General features: G+C 46.4%; 1 pseudogene; it reads left to right on the forward strand.

Annotated features, from left to right (window-relative positions):
* The first annotated feature begins 1,033 nt into the window (after nt 1–1,033).
* LOC119334142 overlaps nt 1,034–7,193 on the forward strand; it is a 23,636-nt pseudogene continuing 17,476 nt past the window's right edge.

Raw genomic sequence — 7,193 nt, forward strand, 5'->3', positions numbered from 1 at the left:
TCCTCGACCAGGCCCGGCAGCATCTCGCCGGAGAAGAGTTGCCGGTGGAGACGGCCGCCAACACCTCCCCCCACCCCTCGACGAGCTATTTCTTCCTTCGCGCGGGCGCCTCCCCCATCCACGTTGTTTCCCTGCAAAAAGACAGCGATGACGGAGGCACGGGCCTGCGATGAGTTGTGACGGCGGCGCATGGCGACTGTGGGGACCTCGACGATGACGACGGTTTTGCTACTACGGCGCGAGAGGTGATGTTGCAACCGTTGGCGCAAGTTGCTGGAACCAGACGACAGAGGAGCTGCGACCAGCGGCAGAATTTGCTACAACCATTATGCACATGTGGTGCGACCCCGATGACAGTGAGAACGCTTTTTTGATTCAACCGCGTAGTGTTTTTGCTAGTAGCAGAGATGTAATTTGCTACTACCAGCGATGATTTTTGTTACATTCATTTGTGAAGACGGTGCGACCCAGGCGACGGTGACATTTTTTTGCTGCAGTCGAACATTTTTTTGCTACTACCGACTACATAATTTGCTACATCATTCATGGAAAAGATGCAACCCCTTGTCGGCCGCGGCAAGGTTTTGCTGCAACCACACACATTTTTTGCTACTACCACAGACAGTAATTGTTACCACCATTCACGGTGGTGACCGGTGACTAGAAATCAGAAAAGTTGCAACCGGTGACGAAAAAAGTTTCAACCGGCTTGAAAAAAGCTTCGACCGGCGATATAGAAAGCTTCAACCGGCGACAGGAAACGCAGAAAGCTATTATTGTTAACACAAAAGCTTCAACCATATATTTCAAAAGCTTCAACCAGAAACCGGCGACGAAAAAGCTGCAGCGGCGAGCCGTTGATGCACATGACTGTTTTCTAAGCACCAATGGTGCTGCGACGGATGCTGGAACTGGCGGCCCCACCATTGTTGGACCTGGCGTCCGCCATTTTGTCGCCTTTTTTTATGCAGCCGGTACCTCTTTTGCTCCAGCGGAGACGGCGAGCGGCGAGCGGCGACGACGAGCGGCGGCCATGGCGAGCCACGAGCAACCCGGGGTGTGGCAGATGGCGACGGCGGCCAGAGTCAACGATGTGCGGCGGATGAGGAAGACGACGACCGAGTCCACCTCGAGCCCGTCTAATACGCGCCTGATCGAGCGGTTCCGTGCGCTCCATGTTAGACAAATCCAATGGCCCACGCGGGTCGGCCGGTGCGCCGACGCCTATTAGCGCCCTTTAATTTTTATGCTATTTTCTGTCATATGTCGCTTACACTTTTATTTTGCATCACCAAATGCACATGCTTTAAATAGTGACCAGAAATCATCTTTTTCCAACACACCTAACTTAACTGATTCAGTTGTCCCTCTCCTTTTTGTAGTAGATGATTTTCTATTTGTCACGATTATCAAATTGATGTTTACATCAACATATTTGAAAGGAGCTAACAGCTGGTACCATTGATAGTCGTTTTTGTCATCCCGAACCTAATCTAAAACAAGTAGAATCCTCTTTGATTTGATATTACCCTTCAAGACCTCTCCAAGCTAGGCAAAGCTGCAAAGCCCTTGATGTGTTTCTTGGGACACAAAATCTAACATCTCCTTTGTGAGTCTCACTTTATCAAAGTTGTTAGACACCAAATCCATATCATGTGGAGAAATTATTCCTCCAGAGCTGAATCATTGTATATACTTCCTTCGTCGATGAATAAGTGTACATTTGGCATTAAAAAATCATAAAAGCGTGTACTTTTATCTTCCTAGTGCACAAAGTAGAAAAAAATGCTTCTATCTCATACACGGTAATCAAGACCAATAACATTCAACTCATGGTCTTCTCACTTTCTACATTCACTTAGCTCTTTAGGGGGTAGGTAATTAAAGACGAGAGATATGGTGACTTGGGCTTCCGAATGCATTTTTTACTCCATACCGTGTACAATATATCGAATGTCTCACAACCACCATTAATTATTCACACATAGACATTCGATATATTGTACATAGTATGCACACACTTAATATATCGAATGACTTGGTCATATTTCCATTTTATTTCCTTCTCTCTAAGCGGAGCACGATGACAAGTGGTTTATGGGGGCGGTAGCGGGTAATAGTATTCTTCTTTGGGATCTATGACCTAGTCGAGCAAAAATCCCGCTATTTTCTCTTGAAGTGCTCGTATGTGCTCTATTGGTAGGAGCTGGTCCCGCACCTCTTTGAACTGTTAAGAAGGAGATCAATATGCATGTGTATTAGTTGTGTGACTAGATATTGACAATCATGTAAGATTTGTGAATAGTGTTCTGACAAACGTACCCAGTTCTGTCTATCAGATCTGCTCCTTTCGGATGTCATCATGGGAATGTTCTCGCAAACGTAGTATGCACACACTTCAGTCCCCGGCGCCTGCTTCGGGGCCTTTACGAGAATAGAATTTAACCAGATAATAATTAATCAAGCATGTTAATTAATTAATGGTATTGAAACAAGAATCAAAGAGGTGGTAGCTAGCTAGCTAGTACTACTTAATTACTTACCTTGGGTCGATACCAAATTAGCTTTTGTCACCATTTTCCTGAAGTCACCTTGATGTACTTTGCCCAAGCTCTGCCCGCCGGCAAAGAAAATTAATAAAGGGGTTATTAAAAATAGTTCATATCAGGAAATGACGAACTAAATAGGCCGAGACGATATAGTTAATAATGATTGAAATTACCTGTCGACTATCCCCTTCACGATGCTGTAGTCACTATCTTTTTTAAGTACTGAGTCCAGTACTTCAACTTTTCCTTCGTCAACTTTAATGTCTAACAAGATCCAGTGATACCTGCATGCGTATACGTTCGCATGTATAAATTAAGCGGGCATGTGCATAACACTAATCAACTATAACCCTAAACCCTATACACTTATTAACATCTAGCTAGTAAGCAAAAACAGAATTTGTAGTACAAGACAGTGTGACTCACTCGAAGTTGTAAGGAAATAGTATATCTTCATTTCTATTGAGGCGCTTCAAGAACTCTAGCATGTTTTTCTCTACATCTTGTCTACAGTATTCAAATTTCCATGTGTATTTATTAACGGTATTTGGGTCAATGAACCCAATGCCATAGCGTCCAACTTTTTTCATTTCATACATCTTCATCCTGCATAATACCACAGAAAAGAATATATAGTGAGGATATATAATTACAGGTAATTAATGATCAATCAATAAACACTAGAGCTAGCTTGAGACTTAAATTACAGAAAGAAATCACTTACAGACAATAGCAACTGACGATAGATTTGTTGAGTGCATCTTGATTGAATAACTGAAATAGTTCTGAATACTCAACTGACAGAGCTTTCTTATTGAAGTAATGATCTTCCTTGACTTGCACCATGAGGGACTCTCGATTGAAAATCTTGGTAATTTTCATGTACCAATCATGCAATTCATACATTCTCGTTGGGAGGTTCTTGACCTCGTCTGGCTCGACCAAAGGTTGGCCCCGGACATATTTCCGTTTTATTTCCTCCTCTCTAAGAAGAGACATGGGATCGATATCGAGGAGTTGTCCAACAGTGATCTTGAGCATTTCAGCCTGCATTATATGCTCCTCGGTTATTACCACATCGTCCACCTCGAGAACGTAAACGATTTGTCCACAATAATATTGGACGCGTGTACTCTCATGTGTTGTTGGCACAACAAGCGGGGGGATCGATTGTGCCGCCTGTTCTCCCAGCTGGGGAACGGTTTTCCCGCATTTTTTGACAGCTGCTTGTTGGCTCGAGCTCGAGCTCGCTTCTTTCTGTAGTCGTGCTCGATGTGCCTTCCTGATTTGGCGCTCATAGTCTGAGTCAATAGGCTTGGGAGCTGGTTTTCTTGCATATGAATAAAGTGGTCCATAACTTTCTCAGGCACTTTCTCCCTCGGCGGCGGTGCCAGTTTTGGTCCAAAATGGGACTCCACTTCGGCCCTCACTATGGTTGTGTTTTGCTCCTCGATCATGTCGTAAGGCCTCTGAGGAAGAGGAGCGAGGCTTGGACCATATTTATATCGCTTGTCTCCGCCTGTACTTCCTGTACTACCTCGACTCGTACCGCTACGCACCATAGCTGCGGCGTGTCTCTTCTGCGATTGTTGAGGCAGCAGAGACGGAAGAAGGAGATGCGGCCTGACACTGTGCCGGACTTGAAGAAGGAGGTGTGGCCTGACACGGTGTCAGACTTGAAACGGGAGGAGTGGCCTGACGCTGTGCTGGACTTGAAGCAGGAGTCTGCTCACGCGTTCGTGGACTTGGAGGAACGGGAGTCTGCTGACACGGTGGCAGACTTCGAGGAGGAGTCGGCTCACGCGTTCGTGGACTTGGAGGAGCGGGAGTCTGCTGACTCGGTGGCGGACTTTGAGGAGGAGTCGGCAGACGCGGTGTCGGTGGACTTCGAAAGATGATGCAATCCTTTCTCCATAGGATGATACGATGTATGGCCTCTCCCAGTGTGTGCTCATCGTCACCTCCAGGAATGTCAAGCTGTAGCCCCGAATATGGGTCCACCACCTCATCAACCACGACACGAGCATAGCCGGCTGGAATCGGGGTGCAATGGAAGGTTGCTTCGGGGGTAACTGTAAAAGCAACGGCGTCCGCCACCTTCATGGATATGTTCTTCATTTTGAAGTGTAGCTCACAGTTAGTGTTCTCTATGATGTCATCCACAGGGTATCTATCCAGCAGTGCGTCGCCCGGGGCGGAACCAACGCTGCTTCTCAGCATGGATGGGACGGTGCTATCCAATGCTGGACGATCATCCGCTTGCTGCTGCCGCTGCTGAGACCCCCTTTCCTAGCTAAGTGAGTCGATCTGCTGCTGCTGCTACTGCTGGAATTTGAGTGCCAAGTCCGCGTGCCTTGCTTCTAGGCCTTGAAGGCATTCTGCGTCCTGATTCCTCTGCTCCTCCTCCAGCTTCCTCTTCTTCTCCTCCTTCATATTCTTTCTTGCACGGGTCCTGTAGTCGTCGTTCCATTCCGAAAAGCCCTCATACCAGGGAATAACGCCCTTGCCTCGTGTTCTTCCCGGGTGTTCAGGATTTCCCAGGGCGCGCGTAAGCTCGCCTTTCTCTCTGTTGGGCGTGAACACCCCTTTCGAGCATCTTTTATTGCGTCAAGTAACTTTTGTTCGGCTCCTTTTAGACTTGCCTTCTTCGAAACCAGGCCCGTCTTCGGGTCCAACGCCCCCCATGCGCATAGAACCAAGTTCTGCACCTGGGGGGTCAGCTCCTAGTAACCGGAGTGACCCCTGCATCCTCCATCTCTTGCTCAGACTTATCCCACTCAGGCATTGCCACCGCGTAGCCACCTGGCCCCGGCCTATGGAACTGCATCTTTTTTGCGTCATTGGCCTTGTTTTTTATCGACCGTTCCTTAGATAATTCAGATTCCTTGAATTTCACGAAAGCGGGCCAGTGTTCTCTTTGCTTCTGCAGTGTTCCCTTGAATTCTGGAGTCTTCTTTTTTGCAGCGAGGTAGTTGGCCCATACAGTTTTCTTGTGGGTGTTGAATGCAATTGCCATCTTCTTAAGAGCAGCGTCCTTGACTTTCTGCACATCTGCATCAGTGAATAATCTGGTAGGGTGAAATGTTCCATCAGAGATTCCCAAAGATTTTGTTTTGCTCTGTTGTCGACCCAAGTAACATCTGGACGTTTAGTTTTTGGCTCTTTCCATTCTTGAATGGAGATCGGGAGTTGGTCCTTCACAAGAACTCCGCACTGACGAGTCCACTTGTTCGCAATGTTCTTAGGCGTGAGGGGTTCGCCATTAGCTTTGATGGAGTCGATGTTGTACTTTACACCCTCCTTCAACTTTTTGCCCGGGCCTCGCTTTGTCCCGCTGTGTGTAGAAGCAGATTTGCTCGATCCAGAGGGCTGAAAGAAGAAAGATCGATTCGTTAATATATATATCTTCAAATAAAAAAACATGTGATTATCACCAGATGCCTGCTTATATAAATATACCTCGCCGGTAGTCTTTGTTATTTCAAGATCAACATTGTCTGTGTCATCATAAACATTGTCTGCGTCATCATAATCATAATCATAGTTATTGACTTCATCAGCTCGGTCGTCGAGATCGAATATGTTATCATCACCCTCCCCGGTATTGTTCAGATATTGGGAGCCGTCATCTATTTCATTCAGATCATCTAGCCTGCGAGGGCTATGTATGATCTCGAACAATTCCTATTCTCTCTCTCTGCCGGTATTGTTCGCCATAGCTTTTACTTAACTAATACAGAAGAAATATAAAACAATTTAGTATTCAAATTACAATGCATAGATGCAATCAATAAGGAAAAACTGAATCATATAGTACATAATATATATGCATCGTCTCGAATGATATATAATCTCGAGTACATCGTCTCAAATAATATATATAATCTCGAATACATCGTCTCGAATATTATATATCGAATACATCACTGGATAGGTAGCTAATAAAGATCGAATACAACACAAGAATCTAGGCCACTCGCGGTTCCTCGGGCGTGAGCGGTGGACACCCAAAGAGAAGGAACCATCACAGGATCATATCTCCAGTCATCTGCCCAAAGAAACTGCCAGGTATTGGAGTACCTGACATCCATAGCAGCCATGTAGCGATGGACGTGCTCGTCCTCCTCCCTGACACGACGACGCACCACCTCCGGCGGGGCCGGCTCCCTCTGCACCGAATGTGGCCCACGCGAACGCCATCAAAGGAGATCAGGGTCGACGACGGGACCCGAGGCTGGGTTCCTCACCAAGCGGCGCGCCCCTCCAGGTAGCACCTCCCAGTGCCAGCCCGGCGGAGCCCAGTCCCAGACATGGGTCAGCCGGACGTCGTGGCGAATGGGTCGACGGCGAGGATGCGGGCTGGACATTTCTATATATATAACTAACATTTCTAATATTTCTATAACTAAAAAACAGAAAAATTGCTAACATTTCTATAAATATTTCTATAACTAAAAAACAGAAAAATTTATAACATTTCTATATAACTAACATTTCTAATATTTCTATAACTAAAAAACAGAAAAATTGCTAACATTTCTATAACAATGTGTGTGTGTGTGTGTGTGTGGACATGGCGGCCGGGGCACAGGAGCTCACCGGCGAGGCGCGGCGATGGGGGGCGGCGACGGGGATGGAGACAGG

This window comes from Triticum dicoccoides, chromosome 7A, assembly GCF_002162155.2.
Source record: "Triticum dicoccoides isolate Atlit2015 ecotype Zavitan chromosome 7A, WEW_v2.0, whole genome shotgun sequence".
In the NCBI taxonomy this organism is placed as follows: domain Eukaryota; kingdom Viridiplantae; phylum Streptophyta; class Magnoliopsida; order Poales; family Poaceae; genus Triticum; species Triticum dicoccoides.